We start from the raw sequence: 18201 nt of genomic DNA, 5'->3' as shown, positions 1-18201 counted from the left end.
GCTCAGACACAGAACTGTGCACAGAGACACAGGACCTCAGTGAATTAGGGTGTGCCAATAACTCAGCTCAGTACACACAATCCCCAACGAGACTAGCAATCAGTGTCACATTAGCTCCTCGTCCAATAGCAAAGAAACCAATCATTAGACAACCTAGAACATGCGACTTTGGACCATCTCAGGAATGGTGGGAAATGAGAACACTCTTTTGAAATACTCTCATCTCAGTCCACAACAGAAGTAAATAAGAGACACGGTAAGGTTTAAATATTTATTTTAACGACGGGATCTCAACCGCAGTATTTTAATCAACATAAGCATACATATGATTACAAATAATTTGGTCAGCATGGTTACAACTCCATAAAATACATAAGGAAGAATCATACTACAATGATAGTGCAAACAGGTGATAAAAAGCGACTAGTTTAAACACCCTCCCTATATGGGAACTATGTATTATAAAACTATAGAAGGTCTCTTGAGCTTTGTTAGGGGGACCCCATTTACCTGTCCGCTCAATGAGTGTAAATTACATCAGGACCGGTTAGTCTCTCTGCATGCCTGGAATCTTCCAAGTGTGCCCAATTCTGGCAAATGTGCTATGATAAAGGCGCCAGAATCCTACTCGACTTGCAGCTGCCAAAATGTTGTGTCAGAATGTGTTACACGGACACGCCAATAAACAGGCTCGCACGTTATGATAACCTTGGCGGCTCAGCACTCACTGTACAGACTGGGGGCACGATGTATGTCTAGAGATGTCGAAAAACAAACCTTTTCCCATGTACAGACCTCTGCGAAAGCTAACGCTGCAAAAACAGCTAAGCAAAAGCTAAAATGGCGCTTAAACTCTTAATAAGCCATGCTAACTTAACATGCACGCAAAAGAGGCCCATAAACCACACTACACCAGCATGTGCCACAGACACATCTAGCACGTGGGAAACAGGACAGCGTAGCACCTCCTCACAGACTGCTGGAAGGAACACAAATGCAGGGAAAGTCCAAGCACCAAAGTGGCTGCTATCTTCAGTCAACAGGTCATGTAGTGACCTAGACTAGATATAAGAGAGTTCAATTTAAGTATGCCCTGGCTATTAGGTTGTCCAGTTGGTTAGGACACTGGTGGAGCTGGGGCATACTGTCCTTCACTGAACATAGGTTTCCAAGTAAGATTTCTTTAAAGTACATCTGTAGTTTTTTCAGGTTGTAGTTACTTGTAGTTTGTAGTTCTGGCCCTCTGCTCTGTGTGGAATACCTCAAATGCATGTATTGTTACGACTTGAGAGATTCTCCAAGTACTTGGCATGTGCTTGAAGGTCTAAATGCTGATCCTTGAGGCGGATTACTTTTTGCTGGAGTTGTTCGATCTCCTCGTCTCTACTTGTGCTTTATTTTATTTGTGTATTTTATAGAGCGCACAGCTACCCCGACGGGGCGTCCCGGCGCTGAGAACTTTGAGGGTGGAGGGCACAGGGGGATGTTATAGGGAAAACAGGTGGGTCTTCAGTGACTTACGGAATAAGATTTCTGATTGGGAAGAGCGTAGAGCCAGAGGGAGCTTGTTCCAATGCTGGGAGGCACAAACCTCAAAGGTTTTTCCGCCTGCCCGTGAGCGTTTGAAGCGTGGAGTTTCCAAGAGAAGGAGAGAGTTGGACCGTAAAGTCCTGTAGTTGGTATACGGTCGCAAGGTGTTTTTCAAGTGGGCAGATCCCATACCCCTCGAAGCTCGGTGGGCCAGCGTCATAGCTTTGAAAATACACCTTTTGGCCATTGGCAACCAATGCAATTTGCGGAGGTGGGGAGAGATATGGTGTCTGAAAGGTATTCTTTCCACTAACCGGGCGGCGGCATTTTGGACCGTCTGGAGTTTTTGACATTGGCCTGCTGTGATGCCTAGGTAGAGGGCATTGGCATAATCAAGATGGGAAATGATCAGTGCCTGGATCACAGTCTTACGGCAGTCCGCTGGTAGGTAGTTGATGAGACGCTTGATGGTTCTGATCTTGCCAAAACAGGAGGCAGTCACTGTTTGAACCTGGGTATTGAAGCTGAGATGATTATCCCAGCGGACTCCAAGATTTTTTACTGAGTCTTTAGGTATGGGGGCTTGGCTCAGATCTTCTGGCCACCATAGACTGGAGTCCAGAGGGGATGGTGAATTAAAAAACAGAACCTCCGTTTTTCCAGCATTGAGTCGAAGGGAGTTGGCATCCATCCACTTAGAGATGTCTCTGAGGCAGGTTTTTAACGGATCAAAAGCTGAGGGAGAAGGGGAGTCGAAAGTGAAAAGAAGCTGAATGTCGTCAGCGTAGGAGGTGGACTTGATCCCAGTCTGAGCGATCAGTTTTGCCAGGGGGGTGAAATAAACATTAAATAGAAGCGGGCTGAGCGAGGAGCCCTGCGGGACTCCCCATTTGAGTGGTCTGGCTGTGGAAGTGTAGGGGGGAGTGAAAACCTGCTGAGTGCGATCAGAGAGATACGACGTGATCCAATTAAGCGCAGTGCCACCTACGCCTAGGTCCGCTAGCCTCCTCAGCAGGATCCTGTGGGAGACGGTGTCAAATGCTGCTGAAAGATCCAGCAGCACCAACACCGCCCTTGACCCTTGGTCGAGCGTCCACCTCACTGAGTCAGCCATTTCAATGAGGGCTGACTCTGTGCTGTGGCCCGACCTAAAGCCATGTTGGGAATCATGAAGTAACCCATTGGTTTCAATGAAGTTCGCCAGCTGGGAGTGGACCAGTTTTTCCAGAATTTTTGCGGGGGCGGACAGAAGGGAAATGGGCCTGTAGTTGCAGGGGAGGTCCGGGTCAAGATTAGGTTTCTTAAGAATGGGAACCAGGGAGGCATGTTTCCACTTGGCGGGGAAACTACCCAGTCTGAGGGAGTCATTCCAGATGTGGTTCAGGTGGGGGTTCAGAAGAGGTGCCAGTTTTTTATATTGCTTAGCTGGCCATGGGTCGTTAGGGGAACCTGATTTACACTTTAGTAATTCAGTCAAGGTGTCTGCTTCGGAGAGGACTGAAAATTCGGAAAAGGTAGCCTGGGGTGTCGAGGAAGTAGAGGGTACCTCTTCCCAGTCTTCTTTGTTAGGGGTGGGGAAGGAGGAATAGATGATCTCAGTTTGTCCTCAAAAAATTGTGACAGTTTGTCACATAATGACTGAGATGCAGGCTGGGTTCGAGTCAAAGCATTGGGGTTAGTAAAAGAACGAACTATATTAAAAATCTCTCTGGAACCGTTACTGGCTTGTTTGATTCTGGAGGCTAGAAAGGCCTGTTTATGTTCTTTGATTGTGAGTCCAACGTGTCAACCATGTCCCTCAAGGCATCTACATCTTTTCTCACCTCCCTGATCTCATGTGCAAGCTCAGTCTTCATTGTTTTCAAATCTTCTCGCAGGGAGGCGAAGAGGGTTTCAATGAAAGAGCGAGTAAGCGATTTTAACCAAATAGTCCTTTTTCCCTTTATTAGCTGTCATATTGAGAGAGCAAAGGAGATGATCACTGGTGGGGCCTCTGCGTCCAACCTCTCAGATATCTTCCCTTGCAGTGAAATGGAGGTGTGTTTGTCCCCGGGGGTCCAGTCAATATTGGAGTTGCTAACCTGGCGTAGTTCTATCTCCCCTCAAAAGCGATCCTTGAGTAGTCAGGGGGACGGGAGCCCTCCAAAGTCTTGATGGGGGTGGAATGTTCTGGCTGGGCAGGGGATTACAAGGGGGCGGTGGGAGGCCCGCGAGTCTGCCTGATGTGATCCCAGAGATGCAAGCATGCCTCAGGCCCTATGGGGTGGGTGAAATGCACACGGCAGGCGCTCCCGACGTACAGAAGGGCCCCCCAGAGTAGGACCCGCAGGGGCAAAGGGGCACATAGGAGGCCCTCTCCCGCATGTACCAGAGTCATAGCAATCAATCAATCAATCAGTGACACTTATAAAGCGCGCTACATACCCGTGGGGTCTCAAGGCGCTGGGGGGGGGGAGCCGCTACTGCTCGAACAGCCAGGTCTTCAGCTTCTTCCTGAAGGAGAGGTGGTCTTGGGTCAGGCGCAGGTCGGTCGGGAGGGAGTTCCAGGTCTTGGCGGCCAGGTGGGAGAAGGACCTTCCTCCTGTAGTCGCTCTTCGGATGCGGGGGACGGCGGCGAGGGCGTGGTTGGCTGATCGGAGGTGGCGTTTGGGAGCGTAGAAGTTGACTCGGCTGTTGAGGTAGCTCGGGCCTTGGTCGTGTAGGGCTTTGTGTGCGTGGGTGAGGAGGCGGAAGGTGATTCTTTTGTTGACGGGGAGCCAGTGAAGGTCTCGCAGATGTCCGGAGATGTGGCTGGTTCGTGGGATGTCGAGGATGAGTCTGGCTGAGGCGTTCTGGATCCGCTGGAGTCTCTTCTGGAGCTTGGCGGTGGTCCCGGCGTAGAGGGCGTTGCCGTAGTCCAGTCGGCTGGTGACGAGGGCCTGGGTGACGGTCTTCCTGGTCTCGGTGGGGATCCACCAGAAGATCTTCCGTAGCATGCGTAGGATGTTGAAGCATGCCGAGGAGACGTTGTTGACTTGCCTGGTCATGGAGAGGGAGGAGTCCAGGATGAAGCCCAGGTTGCGTGCATGGTCTGTCGGTTTGGGTGCGGTGCCCAGGGCGGGAGGCCACCAGGAGTCGTCCCAGGCGGAGGGAGAGGGGCCCAGGATGAGGACCTCCGTCTTGTCCGAGTTCAGTTTCAGGCGGCTGGTCGTCATCCACTCGGCTACCTCTTTCATCCCTTCGTGCAGGTTGGCTCTGGCGGCGGCGGGGTCGTTGGTCAGGGAGAGGATCAGCTGGGTGTCGTCGGCGTAGGAGATTATGCTGAGGTTGTGTTTGCGTACGATGGCCGCGAGGGGGCTCATGTAGACGTTGAAGAGGGTGGGGCTCAGAGATGATCCTTGGGGGACGCCGCAGATGACTTCGGTGGCCTCTGACTTGTACGGTGGTAGGCGGACTCTCTGTGTTCTCCCGTCGAGGAAGGAGGTGATCCACTCCAGCGCCTTGTCCTGGATTCCGACGTTGCTGAGGCGCTGCACTAGGGTGCGGTGGCAGACCGTGTCGAATGCCGCGGAGAGGTCTAGGAGGATGAGGGCCGCTGTTTCTCCATTGTCCATCAGGGCTCGGATGTCGTCGGTGGCGGCGATGAGGGCGGTCTCGGTGCTGTGGTTGGCTCGGAAGCCGGACTGTGAGGGGTCGAGGGATCCGTTCGTCTCGAGGAAAGCGGCCATCTGCTTGTTGACGGTCTTCTCGATGACTTTGGCTGGAAACGGGAGGAGCGAGATGGGGCGGTAGTTCTTGAGGTCGGTGGGGTCCGCTGTTGGTTTCTTGAGTAGGGCGCTGAGTTCGGCGTGTTTCCAGCTCTCGGGGAAGATGGTGGTGTCGAGGGATGTGTTGATGATGTCTCGCAGGTGGGGTGCGATGACAGCGTCGGCTTTGTTGAAGACGTGGTGAGGGCAGGGGTCGGTCGGTGATCCGGAGTGGATGGAGTTCATCGTGCGGATGGTGTCTTCGGTGCTGATCGGGGTCCAGGCGTGGAGGGTGGTGGTGGGGGGTGGTTGTTCGGTCATGGTGTGCGTTGGTTGGTTGTTGAAGCTGTTGTGTATGTCCGCGATCTTGTTGTGGAAGTATGAAGCCAGGGAGTTGCAGAGGTCTTGCGATGGGGTGATGTCGTTGTTTCCTGCGCTGGGGTTGGAAAGCTCTTTGACGATGTAGCATGCCGTGCAGGATACTTAGGACCTAGCCAATAGTCTCGAGCCCCCAAAGAAGGTCGTAGCGAGATCGCGGGGAGAAAGGGGGTCAGCAGCTGACCCGCTCTCCCTGGCCGATGGCCGCTCCGGGCCTGGCGTTGAGCGTCTGCGGGGCCTCGGATGGGCCCAGGCTGTCTCCCTCACAATCTCCAGCGGCCTTCTTCAGGACAGGCCTGCGCCCGATTCTCGGATGTCAGGGGTTGTCGATTGTCGCTCCAAGGCCAGCGGAGTTGACTTCCTTATCTTCCGCCAGCACCCTCGTACTCAGGAATGGCTCTCACGGATCAGCTTCCCAATGCTTGGGCAGAAGGCCTTGTCAGTAGGATGGAGCGATGAGCAGGCACTATCCTGCTAGATTGCCATCTTGGCCATGCCCCCCTGTGGTTTTTTAAAAAGCATTGTTATTGCTTTTTAATAAGACACGGAGGTATAGAGCAGAAACAGAACATATTCAACTGAGTAGTCGTACACAACAACAATTATGAGATACTATAATGAACAGTCCTGTAATTTGTGAAAGGGTTAAGAGGTCTGCCTTTGGGTATGTGCCAAGAGTGTGTGTGTGTGGGGAGGTGTAAATTGAGAGGTGGCTGATGTATGTCTTTCCAGGGGATAATGGTCATTTAGAAGGTGTGCGAAGGGAAATCAAAAGGCGGAAAGTGAGGTCGGGGGGTGGAAGGCAAGCAGGGGAAAGTGGAGGCCCCGGGGATTAGTCATGGCTAAAGTGTCTACTAGAACCAGTCGAGTCAGTACCCAGTAGTATGGTTTGTGTATTCAAGCGGAGCGTGCACACAGAGGGTATTTCCCTCACAGGGTTAGTGCATCATCTCTAGGAGTCGCAGACACCGGCTGCCTGAAGTCGTCCCACCACCTTGCTAGTTGATATTTCCTTATGTCTCTGCTCTCCTCCTTATGTAGCGAAAGGCACACAATTGATAGACTGAATGCGAAACAAATGAAAACATTCACCCCCAGTCAAGAGATCTGGGTAAAATCAATAGTTCTTTTGCTCACCATGCCACCCCAATTTAGACCTGGCCATATGCAAAGTCCTGTGCCTCATAGGAAGAGTCCAGCCTGAACTGCCAAGCCAGGTCCTCCCTGGACCGGAAACAGGCACCCGAGGACCGGTTTCGGGGTTTCACTCCTCATCAGCCAGGATACCTTGAATCCAGTGGCACAGTGAGCCCCGGGACCCACGTCTGGGCATACCCCGGGGCACTTAGGGTGAGAAAGCAAAAGATACACAAGTGATGGACGGAATGAGGAACAAAACAAAACATTCACCCCGAGTCAAGAGATCTAGGTTAAATCCATCATTCTTTTGCTTACCATGCCACCTCAGTTTAGACCTGGCCATATGCAAATCAGTCCTGATCCTGTACTTCATGGGAACAGTCCAGCCCGAACTGCCATGCCAGGTCCTCCTTATGTAGGCCTGTGACCATTTCAGAAATTCTGTGCACCAGGTTGATACAGTGGGGGCCACCGCAGACTTCCAGCGGGTAATGATAGTCTTTTTCCCAGTATTGTGAGAGAGTGCTTTAGGTTTAGGAGAATGTCGCAAGATTCCCAGTGCACAGTGCTCCCAGGAGGGTGGAATGAGTGTGCCAATGCAGCGTGTAGAGTTTGGAAGACTTAGGGCTATAACGCTGTCAAATTTGGACAGTCCCACAGCATGTGGTAAAAGTCCGTGGGAATGGAGGATGCCCCGGGAAAGATGCTATTGAGCCAGGCAAGGGAGAGATATGCTTGATGGAGCACAAACAATGGAAATCATTTTAATTGTGCCTTGTATGAGACGGTGAGTGGGTATTCAAGGGCTGCTGTCCATCCCTTGCCATTCAACGAGTGCTGGAATTCAGTCTCCCAAGTCTCCCAGAGATACTGCAGAGGGGGTAGAGGCCAGGAGATTTGTGTTCTATACAATCATGTCAAACATGGTTTGTGTTCTATACAGTCATGTCAAACAATATCTAGTAATGCCCATGTACAGGGTATGGATTGACTGGTGTGTGGTTGGCTCTTAGGTATTGATTGTGCATATGTTCTAGAGCGTATGTCAGAGGTGGGCATACATTAAGAATTGGACTTCATGAAGTAAATGATTTTGGGTGAGATCTTACAAGGATTAAAATTGTCTGCTTTCAAATTGGTCTCCAACAGGGTTTATCCCTAAGTCTGTCCAGGCGTCAGGAGTCGAGAATCTAAGAGTGTGGGAGGCCCAGAAGCAGGATGTTAGGAGCAAATGGAGCTTTAGATTTTGTAATGTTATGGAGCCACATCAGGGATTGAAAAGCCACTTCAACTAGGCGAGGGAGACCGCTGGGGATCAGTATTCCCAAGGAGGGGTCAGTTTGTGTATCGCAGCCTGGTTAGTGGTGGTAGATGGGTTCCAGTCTACTCCAATCCCTTTCCCGTAAGCCACCTGGAAAGACACTGCAGCTGGACTGCCACATAGGAGCATTCAAAGTGAAGGGCCCCCAGGCCACCCTGTGTGAAGTGATGGGGCCTTGCAACGGTGGTCCGTCGCCCATATGAGTTCTATCAGCAATGACTCTTGTTCTCAAAAGAACTGAAGTATAGGGAGTAGGGGAAGATTAATGAAGTAATGCTGTAGTTGCAGGAACACCGCCATTGTAGAAATGGCAATCCAGCCTTTAACCAACAGTGGAAGCATTATCCATAAGGTCACCTTGGAACGTAGTGAGGTCACCGCCCTGGTAAGGCTGCTGTACCAAACATGGTTTATGTCCCGAAACACATTAATACAAAGGCAACGGAAGGTACAACCCTCCCATCTGACCTGATCCTTTCCCAGGGAAAGAGCAAGCGGGGGGGGGCCGGGTGGGTGTTCCAAAACAGGGGGAAGAGGTAAGATTTGATCTTATTGACGAGGAAACCTGAGGACCAACCAAATGTCTCTGCTTGGGCAACTGTGTCTAGGCCATCCCTAAAGCAACGAACATATAGGAGGAAATTTTCGGTATATAGGGATCTGGCCTCCAGGCCATCTGAGAGGGAGATTCCCCATGTTTGACCCTCTCTACGCATATGAGCTGCTAAGGGTTCGATCACCAGGGCAAATAATAGAGGAGAGAGGGGGCAGCCCTAACGGGTACCCCTGCTAACCTCCACTGGTGCTGTGACTTGAGTTCTGAGATTGATTTGTGCTTGTGGAACCTGATAAAATAGGCGGGACAATTGTATAAACTTGGGTCTGAATCCAAATCTTTGAAGGGCCATAAACAAATATGTCCAATTAAGAGCATAAACAAACAGCTTGTTCTAGATTGAGAATTAAGGCAGTGGAAAAGGGCCATGGGAAGCGTCCATGCGTCTGTACAGCTTTCAGATGTTAAGGAAAGTTGACCTAGCTGGTTTAAAACCATTCCGGTCTGACAGTTTATGCTACAAAAAATATAAACAGTGTTTAGTTCACAATACAAACAACACTACGTGTACAAAAATACTGTTCTAAGCAGCCTCAATTTTCATGATTTTAGAACACATTTTTTTATTAAACAGAATAATCTCAAACAATGGCTGACAGTGGGCATGCATTAGCTTGAACCATGTTTAAAACATTTACAATCCAGAAAGTTGTCCCACAATATAGTTTTGAGATAGTCGGCTACAACAGAGGAGGATACACACCGACCTCCAGATGAGGGAGGGTTAGGGATTCCCAATATCCTGAGCTATTGTAGAGCAGCCCAACTTCGCTATCTCGTGGAATGGAGCAGACCGGAGTCAGAAAAACTGTGGATATTCCAATAAATCTCCAATTACCCGTTCAGTTATGCGGGTATTGGACTCGGTTGCGATTAAGCAGAATCCCACTTCCTTTCCCTCACCCCTCACGCCCCTATTTGATACCCCTGCATTCCCTCCAGGGCTGGAGGGCTGGAGTCACGGGCTTTCCCACAATGGCGGGCCTCGACCTGCAAATTTGCAGGACACCTCTTTGATCTTCACGGGTTCATCCCATACTCTGATTTGCCAAATGGGTACGACATCAAAGACCCCAAAAGGTTTCAGTACTTCCAACTCCGCCACTGGTTGCTACAACCTGACATACATCCCTAGTTAGCCGACGCCTCATGGCCTACGAGAAGTGGCTTCTATCTAAGCACTCAGACCGCAAGCTGATCTCTGAACTTTATCTCCTGCTGGCCCCCCGGAACCTCAAAAGCGTTCAGCTGGACAGCGACGTTGGGAGGCAGAATTAGGCCGGGGTCTCTCCCTGAAAGAATGGCAACAAATCTATTATAGGGCAAACCATACTGCCAGAAATATAGCAAGTAAGGAAGCAGCGGTTAAAGTTTGCATTTACTAGTACCTGACCCCGGCTCGACTGCACTAAATCAATCCGGATCGTCGCTCCACTTGCTGGAGAGGCTGTGGCCAGGAAGGCTCGCTGACACACATACTCTGGGACTGTAAGGAGGTAACTGGGTTCTGGACGGAGGTATTTAATGACATAGACACCCACTTTGAAACTGAAATACCCTGCTTTCCTGCATATGCTCTCTTAGGGCTTCCAAACGCACTTACCTTTCCGCTCAAATCAATACAAGAGAAACAAATTGGAATAGTCCTGGGCGCAGCAGTACATCACATTCTATCTTTATGGCGTTCACAGACTCGTCCAATGCACACAGGGTGGTTACACAAATTGTGGTACATCATTGGCATGGAACGAATACAAGCTAACCTTACACACTACGCTGCCTCTTTCCACACCACGTGGCGTCCTATCCTCTCGTTGCTGGCACACGAATTCAATGAATTTACTTCCTCCAAATACCTTCGCTCCGCAGTCTGCAGATACATCTTAGATGATAATTCAACTCCACTTCTACACAGCGCAATGGCACACCAGTTCCGGGTTGGGTGGGAGGGGGAGTTGGGGTAGGGGGAAGGAAGGGGGAGGTTTGCGGGCAGGTATCGCTATGGAATAGATTTACATACTGCTCATCCGGTTAGTCTCTCTGCATGCCTGGAATCTTCCAAGTGTGCCCAATTCTGGCAAATGTGCTATGATAAAGGCGCCAGAATCCTACTCGACTTGCAGCTGCCAAAATGTTGTGTCAGAATGTGTTACACGGACACGCCAATAAACAGGCTCGCACGTTATGATAACCTTGGCGGCTCAGCACTCACTGTACAGACTGGGGGCACGATGTATGTCTAGAGATGTCGAAAAACAAACCTTTTCCCATGTAGAGACCTCTGCGAAAGCTAACGCTGCAAAAACAGCTAAGCAAAAGCTAAAATGGCGCTTAAACTCTTAATAAGCCATGCTAACTTAACATGCACGCAAAAGAGGCCCATAAACCACACTACACCAGCATGTGCCACAGACACATCTAGCACGTGGGAAACAGGACAGCGTAGCACCTCCTCGCAGACTGCTGGAAGGAACACAAATGCAGGGAAAGTCCAAGCACCAAAGTGGCTGCTATCTTCAGTCAACAGGTCATGTAGTGACCTAGACTAGATATAAGAGAGTTCAATTTAAGTATGCCCTGGCTATTAGGTTGTCCAGTTGGTTAGGACACTGGTGGAGCTGGGGCATACTGTCCTTCACTGAACATAGGTTTCCAAGTAAGATTTCTTTAAAGTACATCTGTAGTTTTTTCAGGTTGTAGTTACTTGTAGTTTGTAGTTCTGGCCCTCTGCTCTGTGTGGAATACCTCAAATGCATGTATTGTTACGACTTGAGAGATTCTCCAAGTACTTGGCATGTGCTTGAAGGTCTAAATGCTGATCCTTGAGGCGGATTACTTTTTGCTGGAGTTGTTCGATCTCCTCGTCTCTACTTGTGCTTTGTGAGTCCAACGTGTCAACCATGTCCCTCAAGGCATCTACATCTTTTCTCACCTCCCTGATCTCATGTGCAAGCTCAGTCTTCATTGTTTTCAAATCTTCTCGCAGGGAGGCGAAGAGGGTTTCAATGAAAGAGCGAGTAAGCGATTTTAACCAAATAGTCCTTTTTCCCTTTATTAGCTGTCATATTGAGAGAGCAAAGGAGATGATCACTGGTGGGGCCTCTGCGTCCAACCTCTCAGATATCTTCCCTTGCAGTGAAATGGAGGTGTGTTTGTCCCCGGGGGTCCAGTCAATATTGGGGTTGCTAACCTGGCGTAGTTTTATCTCCCCTCAAAAGCGATCCTTGAGTAGTCAGGGGGACGGGAGCCCTCCAAAGTCTTGATGGGGGTGGAATGTTCTGGCTGGGCAGGGGATTACAAGGGGGCGGTGGGAGGCCCGCGAGTCTGCCTGATGTGATCCCAGAGATGCAAGCATGCCTCAGGCCCTATGGGGTGGGTGAAATGCACACGGCAGGCGCTCCCGACGTACAGAAGGGCCCCCCAGAGTAGGACCCGCAGGGGCAAAGGGGCACATAGGAGGCCCTCTCCCGCATGTACCAGAGTCATAGCATGCCGTGCAGGATACTTAGGACCTAGCCAATAGTCTCGAGCCCCCAAAGAAGGTCGTAGCGAGATCGCGGGGAGAAAGGGGGTCAGCAGCTGACCCGCTCTCCCTGGCCGATGGCCGCTCCGGGCCTGGCGTTGAGCGTCTGCGGGGCCTCGGATGGGCCCAGGCTGTCTCCCTCACAATCTCCAGCGGCCTTCTTCAGGACAGGCCTGCGCCCGATTCTCGGATGTCAGGGGTTGTCGATTGTCGCTCCAAGGCCAGCGGAGTTGACTTCCTTATCTTCCGCCAGCACCCTCGTACTCAGGAATGGCTCTCACGGATCAGCTTCCCAATGCTTGGGCAGAAGGCCTTGTCAGTAGGATGGAGCGATGAGCAGGCACTATCCTGCTAGATTGCCATCTTGGCCATGCCCCCCTGTGGTTTTTTAAAAAGCATTGTTATTGCTTTTTAATAAGACACGGAGGTATAGAGCAGAAACAGAACATATTCAACTGAGTAGTCGTACACAACAACAATTATGAGATACTATAATGAACAGTCCTGTAATTTGTGAAAGGGTTAAGAGGTCTGCCTTTGGGTATGTGCCAAGAGTGTGTGTGTGTGGGGAGGTGTAAATTGAGAGGTGGCTGATGTATGTCTTTCCAGGGGATAATGGTCATTTAGAAGGTGTGCGAAGGGAAATCAAAAGGCGGAAAGTGAGGTCGGGGGGTGGAAGGCAAGCAGGGGAAAGTGGAGGCCCCGGGGATTAGTCATGGCTAAAGTGTCTACTAGAACCAGTCGAGTCAGTACCCAGTAGTATGGTTTGTGTATTCAAGCGGAGCGTGCACACAGAGGGTATTTCCCTCACAGGGTTAGTGCATCATCTCTAGGAGTCGCAGACACCGGCTGCCTGAAGTCGTCCCACCACCTTGCTAGTTGATATTTCCTTATGTCTCTGCTCTCCTCCTTATGTAGCGAAAGGCACACAATTGATAGACTGAATGCGAAACAAATGAAAACATTCACCCCCAGTCAAGAGATCTGGGTAAAATCAATAGTTCTTTTGCTCACCATGCCACCCCAATTTAGACCTGGCCATATGCAAAGTCCTGTGCCTCATAGGAAGAGTCCAGCCTGAACTGCCAAGCCAGGTCCTCCCTGGACCGGAAACAGGCACCCGAGGACCGGTTTCGGGGTTTCACTCCTCATCAGCCAGGATACCTTGAATCCAGTGGCACAGTGAGCCCCGGGACCCACGTCTGGGCATACCCCGGGGCACTTAGGGTGAGAAAGCAAAAGATACACAAGTGATGGACGGAATGAGGAACAAATCAAAACATTCACCCCGAGTCAAGAGATCTAGGTTAAATCCATCATTCTTTTGCTTACCATGCCACCTCAGTTTAGACCTGGCCATATGCAAATCAGTCCTGATCCTGTACTTCATGGGAACAGTCCAGCCCGAACTGCCATGCCAGGTCCTCCTTATGTAGGCCTGTGACCATTTCAGAAATTCTGTGCACCAGGTTGATACAGTGGGGGCCACCGCAGACTTCCAGCGGGTAATGATAGTCTTTTTCCCAGTATTGTGAGAGAGTGCTTTAGGTTTAGGAGAATGTCGCAAGATTCCCAGTGCACAGTGCTCCCAGGAGGGTGGAATGAGTGTGCCAATGCAGCGTGTAGAGTTTGGAAGACTTAGGGCTATAACGCTGTCAAATTTGGACAGTCCCACAGCATGTGGTAAAAGTCCGTGGGAATGGAGGATGCCCCGGGAAAGATGCTATTGAGCCAGGCAAGGGAGAGATATGCTTGATGGAGCACAAACAATGGAAATCATTTTAATTGTGCCTTGTATGAGACGGTGAGTGGGTATTCAAGGGCTGCTGTCCATCCCTTGCCATTCAACGAGTGCTGGAATTCAGTCTCCCAAGTCTCCCAGAGATACTGCAGAGGGGGTAGAGGCCAGGAGATTTGTGTTCTATACAATCATGTCAAACATGGTTTGTGTTCTATACAGTCATGTCAAACAATATCTAGTAATGCCCATGTACAGGGTATGGATTGACTGGTGTGTGGTTGGCTCTTAGGTATTGATTGTGCATATGTTCTAGAGCGTATGTCAGAGGTGGGCATACATTAAGAATTGGACTTCATGAAGTAAATGATTTTGGGTGAGATCTTACAAGGATTAAAATTGTCTGCTTTCAAATTGGTCTCCAACAGGGTTTATCCCTAAGTCTGTCCAGGCGTCAGGAGTCGAGAATCTAAGAGTGTGGGAGGCCCAGAAGCAGGATGTTAGGAGCAAATGGAGCTTTAGATTTTGTAATGTTATGGAGCCACACCAGGGATTGAAAAGCCACTTCAACTAGGCGAGGGAGACCGCTGGGGATCAGTATTCCCAAGGAGGGGTCAGTTTGTGTATCGCAGCCTGGTTAGTGGTGGTAGATGGGTTCCAGTCTACTCCAATCCCTTTCCCGTAAGCCACCTGGAAAGACACTGCAGCTGGACTGCCACATAGGAGCATTCAAAGTGAAGGGCCCCCAGGCCACCCTGTGTGAAGTGATGGGGCCTTGCAACGGTGGTCCGTCGCCCATATGAGTTCTATCAGCAATGACTCTTGTTCTCAAAAGAACTGAAGTATAGGGAGTAGGGGAAGATTAATGAAGTAATGCTGTAGTTGCAGGAACACCGCCATTGTAGAAATGGCAATCCAGCCTTTAACCAACAGTGGAAGCATTATCCATAAGGTCACCTTGGAACGTAGTGAGGTCACCGCCCTGGTAAGGCTGCTGTACCAAACATGGTTTATGTCCCGAAACACATTAATACAAAGGCAACGGAAGGTACAACCCTCCCATCTGACCTGATCCTTTCCCAGGGAAAGAGCAAGCGGGGGGGGCCGGGTGGGTGTTCCAAAACAGGGGGAAGAGGTAAGATTTGATCTTATTGACGAGGAAACCTGAGGACCAACCAAATGTCTCTGCTTGGGCAACTGTGTCTAGGCCATCCCTAAAGCAACGAACATATAGGAGGAAATTTTCGGTATATAGGGATCTGGCCTCCAGGCCATCTGAGAGGGAGATTCCCCATGTTTGACCCTCTCTACGCATATGAGCTGCTAAGGGTTCGATCACCAGGGCAAATAATAGAGGAGAGAGGGGGCAGCCCTAACGGGTACCCCTGCTAACCTCCACTGGTGCTGTGACTTGAGTTCTGAGATTGATTTGTGCTTGTGGAACCTGATAAAATAGGCGGGACAATTGTATAAACTTGGGTCTGAATCCAAATCTTTGAAGGGCCATAAACAAATATGTCCAATTAAGAGCATAAACAAACAGCTTGTTCTAGATTGAGAATTAAGGCAGTGGAAAAGGGCCATGGGAAGCGTCCATGCGTCTGTACAGCTTTCAGATGTTAAGGAAAGTTGACCTAGCTGGTTTAAAACCATTCCGGTCTGACAGTTTATGCTACAAAAAATATAAACAGTGTTTAGTTCACAATACAAACAACACTACGTGTACAAAAATACTGTTCTAAGCAGCCTCAATTTTCATGATTTTAGAACACATTTTTTTATTAAACAGAATAATCTCAAACAATGGCTGACAGTGGGCATGCATTAGCTTGAACCATGTTTAAAACATTTACAATCCAGAAAGTTGTCCCACAATATAGTTTTGAGATAGTCGGCTACAACAGAGGAGGATACACACCGACCTCCAGATGAGGGAGGGTTAGGGATTCCCAATCTCCTGAGCTATTGTAGAGCAGCCCAACTTCGCTATCTCGTGGAATGGAGCAGACCGGAGTCAGAAAAACTGTGGATATTCCAATAAATCTCCAATTACCCGTTCAGTTATGCAGGTATTGGACTCGGTTGCGATTAAGCAGAATCCCACTTCCTTTCCCTCACCCCTCACGCCCCTATTTGATACCCCTGCATTCCCTCCAGGGCTGGAGGGCTGGAGTCACGGGCTTTCCCACAATGGCGGGCCTCGACCTGCAAATTTGCAGGACACCTCTTTGATCTTCACGGGTTCATCCCATACTCTGATTTGCCAAATGGGTACGACATCAAAGACCCCAAAAGGTTTCAGTACTTCCAACTTCGCCACTGGTTGCTACAACCTGACATACATCCCTAGTTAGCCGACGCCTCATGGCCTACGAGAAGTGGCTTCTATCTAAGCACTCAGACCGCAAGCTGATCTCTGAACTTTATCTCCTGCTGGCCCCCCGGAACCTCAAAAGCGTTCAGCTGGACAGCGACGTTGGGAGGCAGAATTAGGCCGGGGTCTCTCCCTGAAAGAATGGCAACAAATCTATTATAGGGCAAACCATACTGCCAGAAATATAGCAAGTAAGGAAGCAGCGGTTAAAGTTTGCATTTACTAGTACCTGACCCCGGCTCGACTGCACTAAATCAATCCGGATCGTCGCTCCACTTGCTGGAGAGGCTGTGGCCAGGAAGGCTCGCTGACACACATACTCTGGGACTGTAAGGAGGTAACTGGGTTCTGGACGGAGGTATTTAATGACATAGACACCCACTTTGAAACTGAAATACCCTGCTTTCCTGCATATGCTCTCTTAGGGCTTCCAAACGCACTTACCTTTCCGCTCAAATCAATACAAGAGAAACAAATTGGAATAGTCCTGGGCGCAGCAGTACATCACATTCTATCTTTATGGCGTTCACAGACTCGTCCAATGCACACAGGGTGGTTACACAAATTGTGGTACATCATTGGCATGGAACGAATACAAGCTAACCTTACACACTACGCTGCCTCTTTCCACACCACGTGGCGTCCTATCCTCTCGTTGCTGGCACACGAATTCAATGAATTTACTTCCTCCAAATACCTTCGCTCCGCAGTCTGCAGATACATCTTAGATGATAATTCAACTCCACTTCTACACAGCGCAATGGCACACCAGTTCCGGGTTGGGTGGGAGGGGGAGTTGGGGTAGGGGGAAGGAAGGGGGAGGTTTGCGGGCAGGTATCGCTATGGAATAGATTTACATACTGCTCATCAACGTACGCTTTAAACTCATGGCCCACAGATGGACATTTTTCCTCCACATGTACATTAATAGTGGGAAATGACCACAGAAACCTGTGATTAGATGCTTAAGGCAACGCATGGGCTGGTTGTGATATGACTGGGCTATTGTGGATTTTCTTCGTTGTATCCTTGCCTGCTTGAAAACTAATAAAATAAAGTTATAAAAAAAAGGAGGATACACTGTTTCCCAGATTAGTAACATGAAGCCAGTGGCAGTTCCTGTCCAAGGACGGAGGAGCATCGCCTGTCTGCTGCGAGCACAGCAGGTACGTGAAAGGTTCATTACCAGTAATTACAGCCAGCACTGTTCTAGCGTGATTGTCGGAGAGCGGGGGCGGCAGGGCTGATGGTAACAGCAGGACGGTGAAGCTAACAGCTTCCGGTGCGGAGTGCGCATGTCAGATTGGCCAGCCTTCTTGCAACCGCCAGCATGACATGAGCACTTCAGCCTGAATCCCATCAGTGTTAAACTGCGGGAGGATTGCAGGCACCTAGCCTCCAAAGAAACGCTGGGTTAGCCTGCTCAAACAAATCCTAGGGCTTCTCTCTTATGCTGAAAATAGCATGAGAACAGCTCCAGGATTGGTTAGGTTCAAGTTGGCTGTAGTACAGCCTTCCGTTCCTTCACTTCACTGTGGCCCATGATTTTTTTGGCGCAGCCTAAGGCCTAAAGATGTGACCTCGAGAAGCGTGATGGCGTGGAGGCCTGCAGCATCGCTGTTTACTTCATGACCTCACGTACATTTAAGTGTGCTTGAGTTATCAGGAAACAGGAAGTAAAGCAGACAGCTCATACAATGAGGCTGTTGATAAACAGGTAGGTATACATACTAGTGTTCTCATTATAGCTGAGCTAGATAGTTAAGCTTGTTCCATCCATGCGAGAAGTATTGTAATTGCCTTGTAAATGAACACGTCTCATGTCTCTACCACGCCCCATGTTCAATGCGCCTTTC

The 18201-nt window shown here is 49.7% G+C and overlaps 1 protein-coding gene across 2 annotated transcripts in view; it reads right to left on the bottom strand.

The window, feature by feature from the left end:
* Window positions 1–18201, bottom strand: part of LOC147729882 (uncharacterized) — a 157768-nt gene that overhangs the window by 12404 nt on the left and 127163 nt on the right. The window lies entirely within an intron of this gene.

This window comes from Lissotriton vulgaris, chromosome 2_1, assembly GCF_964263255.1.
Source record: "Lissotriton vulgaris chromosome 2_1, aLisVul1.2, whole genome shotgun sequence".
Taxonomy (NCBI): Eukaryota; Metazoa; Chordata; class Amphibia; order Caudata; family Salamandridae; genus Lissotriton; species Lissotriton vulgaris.
Note: the sequence above shows the minus strand (reverse complement) of the source record. Positions and strands in the feature narration are given on the sequence as shown.